Raw genomic sequence first — 20,395 nt, forward strand, 5'->3', positions numbered from 1 at the left:
TTGACCTTCTCAGATGTCCCAAAAGGGTTTTGTCTTCCTGTCTCTGGCTCAGCACCCCGGTCATGTGCACCCAGCCTGCCTCCTCTAGTGACCCTTTCAAAACATATGCTGTTGCAACCTGTGTTTCTCTTTTTGGAATTATGACAGATGTTGCATTACCTACTCTGGGTTTTAATTTTTTTTTCTTAAATTTTTAAAGCATTTTCTAACATGAAGCTTGAGATATGTGGTTAATCCTTCCACAGCCAATTTTCTGTGACCTACTAAGTCATGTAGTCCTTTTCATGCCCAGGTCTCTGAAGAAGAAGGCGGCCCCTAGCAGCATGTGCCTCCTGCCAGTGTAGGATTTGTGTCTCTGCTGCAGCACGCAGCTCAGTACATCCCTTCTTCCTGTCTTCTCCTCTCATACCTCCCATCTCCTCTGACTCAGCTGATTGCTGGATGCCTTGCACTGCTTTCCTGGCCTTGGCCTCAGTTCTACAAGGGCTCCGCCTCGCTGTCATTATTCTTCCATTGCTACTGGTTTCATTTCATCTGCTGTCCCAAGCCTGTTGCTGTTTCATGTAAGCCTGCCAGATTTGCCTGCATGATTGTTCTTTTGTCCAGATGAATGTTTAGCTCAGGCTATTTAGTGCTGATCTGGTTTTTCTATTGCTTTGTGTGTACCCAGGGGAAGAGGTTTTGTATTAAAATTCTCCTGGAGTGCTGAGTCACTTGAACTCTGCTACTGTGTCATGTGCTTGATTGTCTGAGTGCGGGACCTGGTTATGTCATATCTTGCAAAATGTGTTTTCTGTTTCCCCACTGGAGTTTTGCCTGAATGGGTTCCAAATTATCCACCTTCTAGAAGCTGGGAAAGTTCTCTCTCATGATGCAATTCCCCTCTTAAATTTGTTTTGATCTTTTCCAAGAACCTGACTGGAATCTGAGAGGTGGGGTACTCTTTGCATGCTTTTCTCTTTTCGTGTATTGCTGGGCGTTCAGGAGGATTTTATGCCTGTGATTTGGCCAGCCATGTAATTCCCAAATGCCAGCTGTCTGTACCGTTGTCCCATCAGATTACGTTAAAATGTGCTCAGAGATGTTCCTCTAATCCAGCAAACTCTTGATTGCACTCTAAAATCATGTGTAAATGCTGCTGGTAGGGCTGCCATAGTGATTCAACATTCACCAGACCTTTCCTGTGGCTTGCTGAGGCTAAATGAGAGCCCAGAGAAATTCATTATCCACAGCACTTTCCCTAAAGATGCGTCTTGATGCAATCATCAGCAGACAGTTTTGCCTTGAACAGCCCAAGTGCTCTGGCTTCACTCACTGGTAATCAGCAGTGACACTTTTTTTTTGTTGTGATTCTGTTCAGTGGCTTTGGGTTGGTGCAGATACCCAAATGCCTGCCAGGCTTTCAGTGCTGTTAGAGGCAGTCTGTGCTAGTTTCCAGAGGTGCAACAACCCATTTTCTTTGCAGCCTTGGAGCTTCCTTCCTCAGTGGCTACACGGTGCATTTCTCATGGCCCATTGGCTGAAGAGAAGCTTATTTATAGCTTCAGTTCCTTGTCTTGTGCCCTGTCCATTAGAGAGCTGACCTGCCATGGCTGCTGTCTCACCCTGAGGACATTCACTGGCTCTGCTTTACCAGATCAGGGTCTGCATTGTCCTGCCTTGTGCTCAGTCCTGTAAACCCCTGGAAATGCTTTTTATAAGATTTTTTTACTGAGGGTTTGTATTCATCTGATGGTTTTAGCCTGGCTTTTTGTGTCTCAGCGACACATAGTTCCATTTTCACAGCCTTGTGCTGATGTTTATTGTTGCTGGGATGAGCTCTGCAGCTGACTGTGCTGTTTGCATGGAAATGAATCAGCTGTTGATCCTGCAGCCCCGTGGTGGGCGGGCTGGGAGTGTGGCTGGCAGCCTGCTTTCCAGGGAGCATGAGCCCGCATCAGGCAATCCAATTGACCCAGGCTGTGTTGTGTTTCTCAAACCGCTTTAATTGTAACCTATCACTGCTGATCTCGTGACTTCTAGTGTCTGGTCCTACCCCTTTAGCAGATCATCAGCACTAAAAATATTACAAGAACTGCCCCAGATTAAGATTAATTTCTCCAAACTTCTGTTTACTTAGGATAGCTTCATCTCCAGAGTTAAAGACTTAAAGGCACATTACTTGGAGGAGTCTACAGATGCATGAGATGTCTAAGGTAACATTACAGTCAATGAAGCTGCAGTCCAGAGACCTGAATGAAGAACTCAACTGGCCAATTTTCAGTGCCCACTTTGAGACAGAATGGCTGAGAACCTCTTTGCTAATTACATTGCCTGTAGTGACAAAGGAGGGGAACATTGCTGTTTAAAACAAGTTCAGTGCTGTTTGAGACCCCCTGTGATACCTGGCACATCTGCAGTGGATTGGCCAGTATGGAATCATAGGATCATGAAGGCTGGAAAAGACCTCCAAGATTACCAAGTCCAACCTTTGACTGAATACCACCATGCCCATGAAACTATATCATATGTCTGTATCATAGAGAGCACCAAGCAGAGACCAGAGAGTCAAAGAATTAATTTATGTTGGAAAATCTCTAGGCTACTAAAAGGCAGATACTTCATAGAACCTAAAATAACACTGGACATATCAGCCTCCACAACCTCTTCATCCTTCTACCTCACATGCAGGCACATCAGACTGGTTATCCCACTGTCAGGAGAAGTGTCTGGGGCTACTTGAGATGCCCTTGGCTGGCTGCTTGCCCTCCAATTGCTGTTCCTGGGCGTCTCAAGGGGCACCCAGTTTGGGCAGTTGCATCTGTCTCATCATGTTTACAAAGTGCCAGAGCATTGTCTCAGCTGATTAATCCTCCACCTATCTCAGCTAACACTGTTGCTTCCTCCCTTTTTCCCAGTGAGACAGTGAAGGAGTTTTCCACAGTCTTCTCACCAGTACTCAACAGCCAGCTCTGAACGCAGAGTCATTACCAGCTTCTGCTCTCTTCATGCTTGTGCTTCCACATAATGCCTTCATATTTTCTCTCTAGAGGTCGCAGTTCTCCCTATATTTTCCTGTTTATTTCTCATTTTCTCCCCACTCAAAATGGCCAACAAAACCTCACCTTTTTTGTGCTGTGTTGAACTAATAACATTTAGGCTTCCATAGCTCTGCTACTGAGAGCTGATTGCAAGCTCTTAGAAGCAGAACTATCTAAGAGTGCAATCCATTCTCTGCCACATGTCCTTAGAGATTGTTAGGGATACCTCCTTCAGACTTCTTCCTATCTTTACTTCACCTTTCAAGATTCAAGTACACTAATGAAGGGGTAAGGTAGAAACATTTTTTTAATGCTAAAGAAGAGAGGATGCTGGCAAATATCCTGATAACCATATTCATGAGGTTTATTTCTTACTGCTGATATTGTGGCTCCAGATTGCATGAAAGTAAGTATTTCCTATTTACAGCGGGTAGAAAGCATAAGAATAAATGTGTTTATATAATGGTTAAACTCTCAAGTATTTTATTTGATTTGCAGTTGTGTCAAATAGAGCACTTAATTGCTCCAGCCACTACCTTCAGTCTCTGACCTACATTTATGACAGGAACTGCATAAAAACCTACTGAAGTCAAAGACAGGAATGGTTTTAGATAGCCTTTCCTGGTTTTTTATCTGATGAATAAGAGACTCTTTCTCAATTAGAAAAAAGTGTCACCTAAGCCCAGATTTCCAGTAGGTGTAAATGTGACTCAAAAAAGGGGGCTGAAAGACTTCAGGTAAAAGCAACAGCCCCTCCCCCCCACCTCCCCCAACCCACTCATGCATGTTAATTCAAGAAAAGCAAACATTTGTAAAAGAAACCTGTCCAGCTAGAAATGTTTAGAACATGTGTTTTCCTTGTTGCAGCACAGCCAAAAGAGACAAAGTTCACTTTACACAGTATCACATTTTGCCAAATTAACAGTAACAGTACTATTAATATTTAATATTTATATGAGACTGTCATCAGGAGGCCAGTTGGGTCTGATCCCTGCTGTTTGAGATGTGCAGACACCAAAAAATGATCTAGATTATTTTTATTTATATTGAGGAACTATTGTAATGTGCTGCAATCCTGCGGAGCCTGCCAAGATGTAGGCCCCATCTCCAGAAGGCTTAGGTGCACTTTTAGGAAAATTTGCTTTTATAACTGAGAGTTTCAAGTAAAGTCTCATTTGTAGTTTTTGGCATATCATTAAAAGCTGAGTTTAAATGTTGAATCAAACAATTATGGGATCTGATAACATCTGTGTAGTGGAAGAGTGCATTTCCCACAGCTGAGGTACAACTGCAGAGGGAAAAGTGGATGTATTTTTGTCTTGACATGGACAATTTGAACACCGTGGAGTTTTATCTTTGTGTATGGATATAAAAACAGATATGTTCAAATATCCAGTGGAGTTGGTGAGATGCTTTGGTTTAGCAAAGCCATGTGAATTTTTCTAAGGATTTGCTAGCCACATAAAATGAGGTTTTCTGGGTAATGTCCTAACCCTGTGACTGTCCCATGTCCCTCAATTTAGGCATTGCAAGGAATGAGATGTTTGCCAGTCTATAAACTGGGACCTTCAGCACAACCACCAAATAAGTACAGATCACAGTTTTCCTTCTACTACTACCAGCAGTCTGCCATTTCACATCTCTCAGGCCATTGTAATATGCCTACATTTTAATATCTTGTCTTTCAGTACACATAGATTTGATTTGAGGTCCATCCTGACATCTCTGGCCAGCTGGGATGGTTGAGCCCCCAGCTCCATGTACCTGTGTAGTCCTAGCAGATTATATAAATTGCTTTTTCAGAGTGATGAAGTGACTCCAGAGTGGGAGCTATTTTGGCAGATCCTGTACCACTGCCATCACAGAGGCATCCAGGATGGCTCACAGCTGCCATGGGAGCTGCACCCAGGCTGTAATGCCCTCTGTGGTCCTGGCTTTGGTGGCTTGGAAAAGTCTTTGCTTTTATCCACCACTGTGAGAAAGAGGCTTGAAGGTTTCTATGGAGCACGTGGTTTTCTGAGACAACAGTGTAGAAATGAGGGGTTTGAAGTCAGGAATAGGCAAGCTTTTAGCTTCAAGCTTTGTGCTTTTGACTCTCCTGATTGTCCCCACTCTCCAGGTTTGGTTTGCACCGTCTGCCTCCGAGTGCATGAGCCAGATCAGACAAATGTTGTGCTGCAGGCAACCAAGCACCAATGCACTCCAGCAACTGAGAGGTGTTCTGTCCTGAGGACAAGATTAGAGCTGCCCTGAAGTAAAACCCCATGAGTCACGTGGTGTGGCTGCTGTCCTTAGCACAAATAGCTTTGTGATGGTTGCGATTTGCAACAGGATAATCTGGTGCTCCTGCTGCACCACATCACTTATGGATGCAGATGGAGCCTGAATCCGTGTGTGTCTGTGAGGAGCAAAAACACACAGGCTCATTGTCTCTATGTGACAGCCTGTCTTCCAGAACATGAATGATTCCCTGGGTATTCAGGAGCCTAGGGATTTTTCTTTGGTGAATAAACTGCAGTAGGAAGATGTGTTTGAAATTTCCATCATCTAGGATCCTTAGCAAACTCTCCTGTGACAACTGCACTGAAGAAAAGTAGGTGGATGTATGTGGAAAGTGTTTCTTGAAGCTATATGCAATGACAGTTCACTGCATTTATGTCATTCCTTGCTGAGCTATTTTACTTCCATTACTTCTAGAATGCTTGCTACAGAATAAATTCAGGCAAAATAAATAATATAAATAGTATAATATCACATAGAGATTTTCCAAACTTTATTTTTCTCAGCCAGCTAAAGGCATACTCTCGGCTCTAGAGATGACAAAAGAAATTTTATTCTGATCTAAGCATGCCTATCATTCAGAGCCCGGGAAGTTAAAGCTTTGAACATCCAAAGGCTCATCTGTTCCAGTTCTTACCTGACTTTATCCATGCCCCAGTGTTATAATGTGTAGGCATAAGAGCAAAATTCACAATCAAATTAAATGGTTTGCCTGAATTCTTCTCCCTCTGCCCAGGTTTTTGGTAGGAAAGGAGGACTGCATTCTATATAGCTTGTGAAGAAATACCACGCTGTGCTTCCAGAGTGGACTCACACATAAAACAGGAAGCCTTGCTCAACAGAGCATGCTGATTTTTTTTCTGTGGTTTTGTTTTTGTTGTTTTGTTTTTTTTTTTTTTTGACAGAAATGTAGTAGTGGTTAGGACTTTTTTATGCACTTCACTTGAATTTTACTTCAGCTACCAATCCTATGACTTTAATAATCATGGACAAACTCCAATCTAGCACAACTTCTAGTAACTTTCAATTTTCATCTGTAAATCCATAACATAGAAATCAGATCAATATTTTTCACAAGTGCCAATTCTAACAGACCTTTGTTTCATTACAGTGAGATGTATTTGGGTTCCTATACACCCTTTTCCTTCCCTTCAACGCATCCATTTACTTCACCAAATCAGAGACAAATCACAATTGTCCAAGTATAAGGATATTACAGTGGGGAAACTGCAACACGTGTATCAAACAACGAGGCCCGTGGAAAAGAAATATATATGGACAGATTCTTGGTAGATGTTTCAGAGATGTTTATTTCTCCAGCCGCATGGCCGGGGCTCTGCCCAGGAACTGCTCAATCACGGGACCCGAGGGTCCTTGCCCGCGCAGGGGAACACAAAACAACCAATGGGGAATGAGGCTGACCAGGGGCAGAGAAACCCCGTGTCTCCCCTCAGGGCCCCTCTCCCAGGGCTACATGGCAGGGGGGAAGGGACCCTGACAAAAGGAGATGTAGAAAGAAGACAAAACACTGTTTGTATAATCCTAGAGATGAACCTAAAGCTTTGAAAAACATAAATATCATCAAACATTCTCAGATTTGAGTAAGCTTTGTTTGTTCAGTGTTTTGCCCAAAACTGTCATTTCAGTGGGCTTAAAACTGTTCCAAAAGTCAGGATGAGCTTGTCTTTCTTGAAAGTGAGAGGTAGGAGAGAAAAAGAGATACATAAAGATAGATCAGTTGATTAAAAAGCCACCTGTCTCCTGTCTTTCAATAGTTCATCTGGCAGGGCCTCATTCAAAATGCAAAAAAGAAGGCTTTAGTTTCCTCATCTGCCAGATGAAATCTGAGCCCACCTTAATTTCCCAGGAGCAGCCCCCAAGTACCAGACTGTTTGGTATCCCCCAGTGCAGGATGGAGAGAGAGGAAATGTTTTTTCAATACCTCTGATAGAGTATGTTCTACTTTGTTTACAATATTGAAATATTCATAAGAGTGATGTCCTGTCTCTCCACTGCAGGGCCTAAACACCATGATATAGAGTTGTTCTCTCTGGCCTAATGAATATTTCAATATTCTATATAGGGTAGAACAACATCTACAGGGAGAAAAAAAGCAAAACACAAAATATTTCCCAGCAGAATATTCCCCTGTGCAATTAGAGTAACCTGCTTCTCTAGGTTCTGATCTCTGGGAGGGAAGTGGGAACTGAACCCCAGCCTTCTAACTCCTGGCAGAACTCTGCAGCCACTGAATAAACAGGTGGTAGTGCCTGTTTAGGGCATTTTTAAAACATATAGTTTCCATTCTTTTTTTTTTTTTCCCTTCACCTAGGAAAGAGACCAAAGTAGAAATCTATGGCTTTTAAATTTCTTTTTATCATGAAAACCTGTAAATGCTTCATATTAGTTCATTGGAGCTTGTCAGGTTTTGTCTACAAATTAAGAATTTGTTACTGCCTCCTGAGTTAAAATTGGTAGAAAAGTATTGGGGGAAGGCAAGATAAATTTTCAGCTTTTTAATATGAAGATCAAAAAGCACTGTTTGGAAAGGTGACGGCAATTTTGAACTCTCAGTGACATAAGATCAAATATAGACACTTTACCAATTAATAGGGGTTGTTTCTTTGGGGGTTTTTTGTGGGTTATTTCCCCTTAACTGGTGGGTACAGAAATTCCACATGAAAGTTGTTTGGTCCATGAACATAGGGAGCAGACCTTTCAAATAAGGACTATTTCTGAACACATGCTTTTCAGACTATTGCTGCTGTTTCAGAAATGACTTGCTGGATTTACTTCAAACCTTAACAGAAAAGTCTCTCTCCTGGATGCTCACCAAAGTACCTGAAATTTCAGCCTCTTGGGGGTGGTTCTGTCTCTATTTTTTTTGATCAACATGCAAGTAAGAGTTTCACAGTCTGGTTCATTAAGAACAATGTCTTAAAGCTTTAAAATAATACCCTCTCAGGTTTTTTACCATTTTACCTTTCTGGTTAAGATGAGTTACAATTCATGCCAAAAAATGCCCTGGCAGCACTGAGGCTCCAGTTTCACTGGTTTATTAGGGCTTTAGCAATATGATTAGCCTGAGGATAGATTCACAAATGACAGCTGCTCAGCTGGGGTGTTTCCTTAATCCATGCCTGTGCCTTTCAGAATCAAAGCAATACTGAGGCACCAGAAAATTATCTCTACCCTACAGGGCTCCATAGAGTGGAGTAGGGAAGCGAGCAAATGGGCATTTCTCTGCTGGAAATCTTGTAGAGGCTCAGATGAAGAAACTGCACTTCACTGATGGAACTGCCCTCTGTTGACACATTTAATCTAAATTAATTTTTTCATCTTTATGCAACAAAGTATGACCCAAACCATCTGGGGCATTGGAAAAAGAAAGACACAAAAAATAGCTATTACCAAGCTGCTGTGTGAGCAGTACCATGGAAGTGCTGAGAATGTTTTTAGTGCTAATTATTGTACATAATAAAATATATTTGTCTTCCTGTCTAGGAAATCCTGTGAATGTTTTGCATTTGTCCATTTCTACCTCTCTGAAACTTTTTTCATAGATACTTAGTAATATTTTTTCATAAGGAGAAATAGAATAAAATATAAAATATGGAACTTGATTTTGTACTTATTCACTATGCTACAAATAGCAGTAGTTTCACTGAGCCAAATAGACCTAAACCTTGATTGATGAAATCACTCTGGAGCTATTGGTTGCACTAGAAACTTACTGATTTATATGAGATGAAAAACTGGTAAAGTGAAACTGAAGTGGTATGAAACTAAAGTAAATGAGACAAAAATCAGTGCAATTTGTTCACTGTTTCCATACCTACTTTGTTTTTGTGATACTGTTATGTGAAATAACTCAATGAGTATCTTACAGCCAACTAAGTAGAACCTGATGGGAAAAAAAAAAAAAGTCTTTTCTAGATGTAATGAGTCAAATTCCTTTAATACTAAGACCACTTTTCTATGTCTGAAAGCTTTTGGATATGTTCGGGGTATATTTTGAGACAATAAGAATTATTGTGCTCATTGCAGAAAGATTTTCTATCCCTTCACCAGCTGAGTTTTTGAAGTCAGGCCCATAAGGTAAGTAGAGCTTCATGGAGAGATGAAAAATGAAATTAAAGAGAAGTAAAACATGGCTATTGGAGTATTGGACTCATGTGGATATTTACCCTTCATGTACACAGCTGTGTTCATACATAATTGGAGCTTGAGAGAAAGTTAAGGGAGCAGATGCAAGATAAATGGCTCCTGTAAGAGCAAAATGTCCAGTACTTTTTTGCAATTTTGAAGCATCTCTCTCCTCCAAAGAGGTTATTATTTTTATTTTCTGTTCATTACTCTAGAGGTCAGTTTTCTTCAAGAATTCAGAATAGGATATGCCATTGCTAGTGACATAAATAGTGTTTTGTTTCTGATAACTGTGCAGAACAGCACTTTAGGGAGAGAGAATCAAGATTCTGTCCTTCCTTTTGCCTCATGGAGGGAATATCTGACTGGTTTCCCACCAAGACTCACTCTGTATAGCTATAAAAGTGGTGGAATCACAGCTGTACCTCAGATAACACTCTGAAGCTTTGCACAGCTCCAAGTCAGGCCATACCCTCTGTCAGTTTGGAGATGGGTTAGAGCTGGCACACATCTGAAAATCTGAGGTATGCTTGTAGTCTCCATGAAAGGCAACTGCAGAAGTTCCCAGACCTGAAGGAAGGCTGTGTGCCCATCAGTCTGCCTCCTCTTCACCCATTATTCTGATTGGTTTCATAAAGGATATAGTTTCTGCCTATGAAACTCTCACTTGTCTTCATGGTAGATACACGGGTTAACCTTTTCTCCCTCAAGAAGTATTACATTTTTCCATCTGACATACTGATAATTTTTTCTTGCATTTTCTACTGTTCTACATTGATTGCAAGGTTTTGGTTTTTTAGTTTGAGGCTCACTGAAGTTTATTTGCTGTGTTCCGGTCTCAGAAACAAATGCAATGTTTGCCTGTTTGTCTTCTGGTGCCCTAGTACTTTGTTTCTCACAGCTTGATGCTCAGTGATATCTATGTGCCTGACTCTGTGGGTGATACTCCTTGTGCTAATTGCTTCTCCTCTGACTGAAAGAAGAGCTTTAGGTAAATAGGTGCTGCCTCAGAAGATGCAAACACCAGGAGCTGAGGTCATTCTACTTTTCAAATTTCATTGCTCTGAATTAATGCATTGAAATAGAGGAGTCTGAAGGTGATGCTCTGGGCTCACTGATGACAGTGGAAATATTGACATGGGCATTCAAGACTCCTTCTCTGAGAGTTCGGGATAGTCCTTGCTGGATTTCAAGTATTTACCCAAAGATGCCTTGTTTAAATATAGATCTGTTTCTTCAAGTACCATTTGTTATAGCCAGGCATTAACAACAGGGAGACAAGGAGCTGTCACACACCTTACAGCACACACCTCCCTCCTGCCCTGCAGCAGCCCCCCAGGGGTCTGGATGGGCATATGGTGAGAAGATTGCCTTCTTCAGTGAAGCTGATTCACCTAATCCTTAAGTGAAATAACACCACACAGAGCAGGCTTGTTTAAGCTGCATATTTGTTTTTTACTTTGCAGCTTACAATTATAGTGGAGCATATGGCAATGCAGAGGAGCAGTCAAGGTCCAGACCCCTGGGATGAGTGTAGCTGCAGTCCTACCTCAGTTAAACCAAATGACTTATGGCAGAGATGACTCTGGTCCCAGGAGACACCTGCTGCACAGAGCTGGCTGATCAGAGAAGCAGAACCCAGCTCAGACATGTAGCCAGAATTATGCTTGAAAATGCAGGGAGTAGCACCACAAGGTCTAGTTTTGAGTAGTGCCTAGAAGTAGTTGAACCCAGGCAATATATTAGTAGTTTTCTGCAGTATCCTGGGGCAATGAATGAAGGAAAACAAGGCTGTTGCAAGAATGGCCACATTTCCTTGCACTTATATTGAGATCTTTCCCTATTACTCAATGTGTTGCCATCCCATTTGGTCCAGGAGTAACATGACAACAATAATAACAATAACAGTATCAACAACAATAACAACAATAATAATAATAAATATTATCTCAGATCTGTGCTGTCTCTGGGGACATTTGCACAGAAAATTTGCATTTCAAACGGGTACTTGTTCTAATACTTACCTTCCAAATATCTGCCTTTGGAAAGGTACAGACCATAAAACTCCCACCAGATGAAAATACTTGGCATAGTTTGTCTGCCTGTTTTTGCTGCCTGAAAGAACTGTCTGTTAGCTCATTTTCTAAGGACAACTCCCAAGACTGCCACAGTTTTGACCACCAGTGCTGTTTCTTTGTCCTCTGTTCACTGTTGATACAAACATCACTGTCCTACCAATATTTAATTCCCCTGCAGTCTGTGGACCATGTCTTGCCCCCAGTGTGTGTCAGAGAACACCAGTTGTGGTATATCTGTTGTCCAGGGCAAATCCACACTCCTGGTCTGAGGGCCTGATTTTCCCCACCACACGCTGGGGAGGAGGGAAGGACCCTCAGGAGTTTCCTCTTCACTCTGTATGGTCTTACCACTGCTTTACTTGGTGCAAGTGGATGGTGAGATGAATGGCAGTGTGACTGAGTGCTGGTACTATGTGAAGGACCATTGCAATGTAGAATTTATCCTGCATTTATCTAAATGACAGCAACTGCTCAATGCTACTAAAGGAACAGAGAGCGGCGTTTTCAAAGGAGAAGGATGGTATGACTACAGATCCAATGGAATAATGGGATTTGAATGGGGGAAATGTCTAATCTGTTTCACAATAAACAGGTTTATGAATGACAGATGTGGATAAATAATGAATGCTTCCAATTCGCGATCAAGGACTGAGTGAGCAGAAGATAATGCGGTTGCAGCTCTGACTGAATTTTAAACACCACTTGAAATCTCAGAGTTCAGTGTGAAGAAGACCTATTCGATCATTCACTTCCATTTATGCTCTTTACTTCATTAGTTTTAAGTACTTATAATTCTGTAGACACAACTGAAAGCAGAGGTGGGCTGAGAACAAAGAAATATAAACAACTAATAGGATTTTGTGCTTTATCCAAAGTGTTCTTTAAAGCTGTTCCACTACGAACACTCGAGCACAAACAGAGAGTGTTAATTGAGTGGAATTGGGTGTGAATGCACACATCAGTCTTGTCAGCAGCAACAAGGCCAAAGAGACAACAGTGAGGAATACTATATCCAGAGTAAAAATTAGTTTGAGAGGCACATAGGGATGGATGAGTACTACAAAGCATGTAATGTGCTTGAGATTTGAGCACATCTGGTAAAGTCTTAGGACAGAAATTAGAAAAGGGACTAAATATTTCTTATTAGGTCATCTACTCAATCTCCTTGTCAGTGTAGCATCCTTCTCTGAGATATTCCCTTCAGGGTTAACTTTCCAGCGTTTTATTAATTCTAATTTGGCCATTTTATCTGCACTGACACAGTGAATAATTAACTCAAGGAACTCCTTGCTGAAGGTTAGCCTTGGAGCAAAGCGCTCAGCAGTGTTTTAAAAAGGCGTGGATGCATTTGTTAATAGCATCTGCACCTGCGCCGCTGGCAAATGGAACAGGGACTATCAATCTGGCACTACCTGGTCTCAAGACAATTATCCTAATGGTATGCTATAGCTGGATTATAAGACATTTGTATCAGCGTCTAGAGCATCTCTCAGTTCACTTAGAGGCAGGAAATCAGGTTTCTAACTGAGCTAATGTATGAGGGTATCCATCAGCAGAGTAGCTGAACTGTCTGTGTCAGTGCAGCAATAAATATGAATGCAATCATGTTAAAGGTTGCACAGTGTGATTAAAACTGCTGCATGCTCAGCACAAAGGATGTCCTAGGAGCAGTGTCGCTGTAGATGGGTCACAGCTGCCATACGCTGAGGCAGGGGATCACAGGGAGGGGTTCTGGCAGGGGTGAGCTGCTCCTGACTGCATGCCTCGCTGTGACTGGGCAAGGTGAAGGGCTGTATTCATACCAATAGCTTAAATGGTGTCAGGAAACAGTTCAGGAACCTGATCATTCATGCTGTAAAAATACCAACCCCCATCACCGTTATGGCTTGGCTCAAGTGGTCTGTCTCTTAAAACTCCCCTGGGCATGATCTGGGGAACAGCAGGTGAAAAGGGTCCTTCCCCCAAGGTGGTTTGAATGTGGCCACCCTGCTCTGCAGAGCAGGCCCGGGTTGTTCTCCAAAAGCTGAGAGAAATTACTCTGAGTACATGTGATGTGCAGTTACAGGTGTGGTTTAGGGTGTCTCGTCCCCAAACCTGCAAGTGGGGACCTCTGAGCTTGGGTTCAGCGCTTGCACTGCTCACAGCAGGCTTGGAGCATCCAGGAGCAGAGCTTGGAGAACCCGGGAGCAGAGCGTGCGAGCAGCAAAGCTTTTGAGAGTTCATAGGAGGATTTTTGGATGTGCTTGCTGTCAGGACGATGTTGCTGTCCTCTCACACAAGGTCCCACGTGGCTAGGTCCCGCCTCTTTGTCTTTTCACAGAGCTTTTCACACTCGCTTGCCTGCCACAACAATCCTCATCACCCTTTCAAGTCTCTGGGCTTGTACCCATGCAGATCCCTGTACCAGAGAAAACTAAAGCCGTTCTTCCTTTGTTCTTTGCCATGGCCATGCCCGGAATATGCAGTTTCCAAAAAGGCCTATGCAGCACAGTTCCTGCATAGAAAACGGTACCTCAATAATCAATCACATAAAAATAATTAAAAAAATAATTTATGGTGTGTGTATTTATCTATGTATACGAATATATACATATGGACCTCCACTTCTCTCTCTCTCTCTCTCTCTCTCTGTAGATAGGGGGATAAATGTAAGTCAAAAGAGCAAAACTAACAAAATATTTGAGGTACTTCCATGGTCTTCCTCTCTCATAACAACTGAAGTCCTGAAAAATTTTTGTCATTATCCTTATAATACTTTTGTGGCAAAGTGAGAGGCAAAAATCAGGAAGAAATACGAGTTGGTGAAGGAATGAGAGTAGATCCAGATTGTTCACCAGAGCACTGCCAGTGGTGTGTGCTTGACCCACACACTCCTGGGTGTTGTAACCAAATAAGCAATTATAATAAAAAAAAGAGCCATGCATCCAGAAGATAATATTTTATAGCTCATTTCAGGGGATTATGTTTGAGATTTGTATTTAATAAAACCCCCTCAAACCTAATGTCATGCAGACTGATGTGTAGAACTAGGAGAAATAGTTACCACTGAAGTGATTTAGGGTTAGTAACCCAGACCACCTACAATTATTGGACTCAAAAATGTACAAGTTCAGTTTTCAAAAGGCTTCTCTAAGAGTAGCCTGCATGCCATATGTCTGCAAATGTTGCCTTCTACAGTACATACAAGGAAATCCAACAGCCTTGGAAGGCTCGTCTTTCATTTGATGCTGCTGCTGTGTTTATAAGAAACAGAAGAAATATAATGATCTGATGGCAGAATATGATTTATAGCTTTATGCATAGGAGTGGGATAAAAACCCTGCCTCCTGGCAGACAGTCCCTGGTCCTGCATCTTTCCAGTCGATTTCAACTCGGCGACAAACATCTAAAAGGAGTGGAGTTAGGGCTGACTGAGTTTTCCATTTAGGAAAGGCTGGGAAGTGGCCAGATAACCTAAAAATTATTTTTGTCTGAATAATCTAAGAGCAGACAGAAGCATTTCTGTTAGCCTTCTGCACAACATTTCACTTTTAACTACATTTTGAGTTTGGTTTAGGGTGCAGCTTCTGACTTTCTACAGAGCTGAGACACAGCTGCAAAGTCAAACCAGCACCTTGGATTGGATATTTTGCATGTGAAACTGGCACCAAACCTCAAAAAGAGGTAAACATGGAGAATCTGAGTTGCAAGCAGTCACAATACAAGTCTCCAGAACTCACTGAGGTGTCCAGTCTGGAGCCTCTGTCCAGGATGGAGACCAGCTTACGCTGGCTGTGATATGAACATGAAACTGCATAGAAGATAGTTTAAGCATCTTAGCTATAAATAAAACAGTCAGAGGGGCTTTATTTTCAGTTTTCCAATGGAAAAAATGTGAGACACATGATTTTATATCAAATCCCCAGTCTTGTTCACAGCAGGATGATGCCAGTTAAATTTTTTCAGACAGGACAAGTCACTTACAAGCCCAATTTTTGACTTTGGATGAGATGTAAGATCTAGTATATTTGAAGTTCAGAGTTTTTAAATAGCTGAGACATTCAAAACCCAACTGCCTTCAAATGACTTCAGTGGGAGTTGCTTACTTCCCTGCATTTGAAGATCTGGCTGAAGTGGTATACAAAAATGGGACTTCAGTTCTGAAAATTCTTCAAACTTTTAGACTTATTTCTTTTTCAAATTCTGAGCTATGTAAATGTGGTTTGGCAAAACTGTGTAATAAAATGAAATCCAAGGATAGATTTGGATTTTATTTTTTCATATTTTCCAGCATCAATGGTAACTTGGTAATTGGATATGGTTTGGCCCCATTCCTAATTCTGACACAGAGCAGAAGATACAAATCCATGAACTATTTTTAGAGAGTATAAAAGAAATCAGCTACACCAGTGTCTGCTGTGCAGAAGAGTGCACTGAAGAGTCTTTTACAAAAATATGTCAAGTCTAGATGAGGGAGACATATTTTCATGATTTGTAAACCCAGTGACTGCAAGGTGAGCATTTCCTTTACATTTCTTACTCACACCCTCAGTCAGTGGCTCTCACATGACCGTGGACATGAGCAACTATCATCAGAGGAGCAGGATGATTCCTGAGCATCAGCTGAACTGATCTTTTCCGTAGGTTATGGCGTAGTCACTGCTTCCTTAAAGTCCAGGACTGCAAGTTCCCTTCTGCAAGTAGCTCCCCAAACTGACCCAGGGACACTAAAATCTCCTCACAGCATTGTCAAAACAGAATAGAAATTAGCTGTTCAACCAGCCAAGACACAGTTTATCTTTAATATTGGTGCTCCTGGTGCCTCGAGCCCCAGTGCAGATGTATATAAGGTGCAAAGTACAAGCCCTTGTCCTATGCTCATACGATGCTACTTATCAACATGTCAAGATCATCAGTAACTAGAAATCTGCATTCTCAACAAAATCAGATCTGCCTCACAGCTGATATTATCACTGACTGTCCAGTGACTTCTGGTGGCTGATCTCTGGTAAACCTCTCCCTAAATTACAGATGCTTTTATGCTCAGTAGTGTAACCCACAAGACCAAAGACGTAAATGGCTTGAAGACAGAATTCCTATTTTCCTGTACTGTGGTGTTTTCTGAAGGTCATGTTGAGGGCATACCAGCATAGACACCATGGATCAACCTCAAGCTCACTAAGAGGCAGTTTATTCTGGAGCAAAACCCATTTACAAGGTTGACTGGTGCAGAGTATCTGGAGGTGTTTCCTCAAATGTTGAAAACCCTGTTCCCACCCATCCAAAATCCTCCTACACAGAAACCCTTAAACATGCAAGAAAGCAAAACAGGAGCAATATAAAAGTAACAAATGAATGTTTAACATTTCATCTATTTTTTATTCTTTTGGAAATAAAAAATATTGTGGCAACACTGCAACAAACTTTCTGTGAATATTTTTCTTTGTATGCTTTGCATTTTGTTTCCAAATGAACAGTACACCCATAAATTAACAAGGGTGGGAAACACTCTTCTGAGGTCAGAGCAGTGATAAAAACTGCACAACTCTGGATTCTGTGATGAGACACAGGTCCTCCTCCATTTGCCAAAATCCTATGTGTGATACTTGGCAAGTCACTTTGCAATTCCCCTGTATCTATAGCCATTTTTCCTCTTCACTGTTTGTACATATACTTGCATCAGAATGAATGAGTTTCAACCACAGTCTCATGTTTAAATAGTCACAAAATTATTAATTCCTGGTATTCGAGCCACTGGTCTAAAGTCAGACAAGTCCAGCTTTTTAGCATTTAATAGAGAACCTTTGCAAACACAGAAAATTATTTTTAAGAAGCATTTTTTATGCAGATAAACTATAATTGATATCTACTGGCCTTGGTCTTGTTGAACTTCTGGGAGTGTCTTCAATAATTGCCAAAGGTAAAACACAGACCGAAAAACACAGTTCAAGAAATATTGTCACCATTAAAATGACAATATCTGATTATATGACTCAGTGGTTCAACTGACAGGTACTTTAAAACAACTCAGATAAATGACCAAGAATGGCCTGAAATGAAATAAATATATAATATATAAAAGGAAGTAAGAAAGAAAGTATCTCAAATTTTCTTATTGTTGTCGGATGGTGTTTCATCTTTTTGCCTTAAAGCAAGACCTCTCACCCCTGGAAGCATCACCCCCTTGCTTTGCTGAAGAGAAGGTCATGCCTGCCTTTCCATCAAAATTCCCTCTGTCTACCTCCCTTCTCTGTTTCCCAGACTTTTTCTGCCCAGATTTTTATAACTCAGCTGTAAGAAATTGCTTCTGGGCTGAAACTTGGCAGCAAAAGTCTGATTTCAGGCCAGGAATGATCCCCCTCTCCTTCTGGTTTTCAAAACCCTTTTCTTCTGGTCAGATTTGAGGAGCAGAAGAGCAGAGCAGAGGGGGAGGGCAGCGTGGGGCATTTGGCACAGGAGCTGGCTGGGTCCGGCTGCTTTCATCATGCTTCAGTGGCTCTTTATTTTTCCAGCTGAAATAAGGGTGATTTCTGCATAATGTGGCAGGGATGTTTTTGTGTATGTGTTTGTATTTAAGCAGAAAACAGCTGAGTCATTTCTTCTCAAAAGCAATATTACTGTGTGAGCCACTTACTTCCTTTCTGGTTCTCCTTCATTTCAGTTTGTGTTGATGTTCAAAAGGAAGGTCCAAAATAACACACTCCTCTCTCGGTCAGCAAAAACAGCTTCACAAATGCTTGTGTGCATCCAGAGTTCTCCTTTAGTGCTGGAGATGAACAGAAATATTGAAATGGTGGTACTGATACCATTGTAACAGCAGTGATACAGTAAAGACAGTACCTGGCAGTACTTTAGATGGTTTTCTTTAGATTATGAGAGTGCTTGAAAAAACAGACTAAAATCGTGTTTCATTGTGTGAAAGGGCAGTAAAGATAAGTTCTGAATTAAAAGCCACCAGTCTAATAAAAAGAGAGACAAAATATGAAGTGAGGAGGTGCAGGGGCCCAGGATAATGACCTCTGTAAGGTCACTCAGTGGCTCTTGGCTCTTTAGGCACAGCAGCAGCGGCATGGGGAACAGTGTAATGTAGCCTGACGTAGCTGGTGCTAATGTTATATTCATGACTGCAGTATTACAGAAATGCTGGGTGGTGCTCACACGAGGAAAGGAGATGTTGATGCTGAAGGTAGCTGTGCAGCCTCTTCTCAAACACCTCTGTTTGCTGATTCTGTGCTGAGCCCCAGCAGCTTTCTTGTCTGCTCTGAGCAGTTTGTGACCTCAGTACTGAACGTGCGCATCCAGCTTTCATGTGACTTCAAAATACTACTTTCCTCTGGTGCTTCTATGAGGGTTTACTAGAAGGACATAATTGTCCAAAGCCTGCTGTGACATGGAGCAGGGTGCTTGGGGAGGATCCACCTCATGTGTCAGGTTGCCCCATGGTGAAGTACCTGCTGGCTTCAAGTGAGAGTGTTCCTCTCAAGACCTGTGAGCATTAGTTATGGAGTAATAAAATAGTTTGGGTTGGAAGAAACCATAAAGATCATCCTTCAAACCCTCCTGCCATGGGCATGGATGCCACCCAGTAACCCAGTTGCCCCAAGCAACCTGGCACTGAACACTTTCATTAAGCCAGATATCCAAAGAAGTCCCCAGTTAATGACCAGCTGTGAAAATACGGGAAACAGTGATTTCCTACATGATGTCAGAGGGCAAGGGACAAGCTCTGCTTTGCTGGATCTGTGGTTGTGCTTTCCACTACAGGGAAAGCATCTTTGTTGCTGCTTGTCCAGCTCTGTTCTGTTTTCCCTGCAGCTGTCCCCTAACTATGAGTGGGACTGCTGGAGCATCAGCCTTTGTGCCCAGCACCACGCCCAGTCCCAGCACTGGAAATGATCTTTAGGCCTCGTGGAAAAAATAGTTTGTGGTTGTCTAATTAAAGCTTATACACAGTGGGACCAATTATGGTTGTCCTAGCAACTTTAGTTCTGGTATTTCCAAACTTCAGGCTTTGGGAAGCCTTTTGCTTCTGTTCAGCTTCTCGGGTTTTGTTTGTTTACATCTATGCATTTCCCTCTGCCTGTGATCACACCACTCTCCTCCTCCTAATCATCCCCGTGGCTTCTGCAACCTCTTTTCCTCTCAACTCCCACACCTTCTCCTCCCTGACACTTGGGCATGGAGAGATGTGTGGTTCTTGTTTCCAGTCTTTGGAACCATAAATATCTGGGGTGAAACTGGAGATTATGGTTTGGTCAATCCCTGCATATGCTGCCCAGGGCTTGGCCTTTGTGGAAGGACCCACTGCTGAACCCAGCTGACTCAGCAGCTCTGAGGAGTGTGTGCAAAAGGAGATATCTTAGAGATTTTCATGGAGAGCAGCAGAAAGTATATTCCTGCTATCTTAGTGCACTCTAAGTTAAAGATTCTGCTTCTTGCTGCGAGGGGCGCAAACCCCTCAAACCACCACCACAGCTTGTGCCTTGAAACACCCGAATAAATGGACTCTTTTTAAAGGCACATGTGTATGAAGCCCTGTATATAAATTTCCCCATGCATTTGTTAATGCACACCTGGAGGAATCTATTGACTTTTTTTTTGCATGACGCCAAAATTTCCTGCAGGTGCAAGACATGAATTTTAATCCATGTGACATACTTTGAAAAATGAGATATGTAGGAGTGGAAGGGGATTACCTTCACTCTCCTGTGAGTAGGCTCAGGTAGCCACTTAGAGTTTTCTCTTAGCTGCAGAATCACTCCATGATTGCAGTAAAGATCTCTTTTGGAAGAGGAAGCGGTTGAAGACATGAGGATTCAGCCTGGATTCATCCAATTTGAATTTAGGCACTTAATTAATTTGCCTAGATTAGGGTCATGGTCATCAGAAGGT

At 42.0% G+C, this 20,395-nt stretch overlaps 1 long non-coding RNA gene across 1 annotated transcript in view; it reads left to right on the forward strand.

The window, feature by feature from the left end:
- The first annotated feature begins 396 nt into the window (after window positions 1-396).
- The window catches only part of LOC116455515, a 31,884-nt gene continuing 11,885 nt past the window's right edge, over window positions 397-20,395 (forward strand). The window contains exon 1 of the long non-coding RNA XR_004244413.1: window positions 397-563. This is a non-coding gene — a long non-coding RNA (uncharacterized LOC116455515). The remainder of the gene's footprint in view (window positions 564-20,395) is intronic.

The sequence above is a fragment of the Corvus moneduloides genome, chromosome 1 (assembly GCF_009650955.1).
Source record: "Corvus moneduloides isolate bCorMon1 chromosome 1, bCorMon1.pri, whole genome shotgun sequence".
In the NCBI taxonomy this organism is placed as follows: domain Eukaryota; kingdom Metazoa; phylum Chordata; class Aves; order Passeriformes; family Corvidae; genus Corvus; species Corvus moneduloides.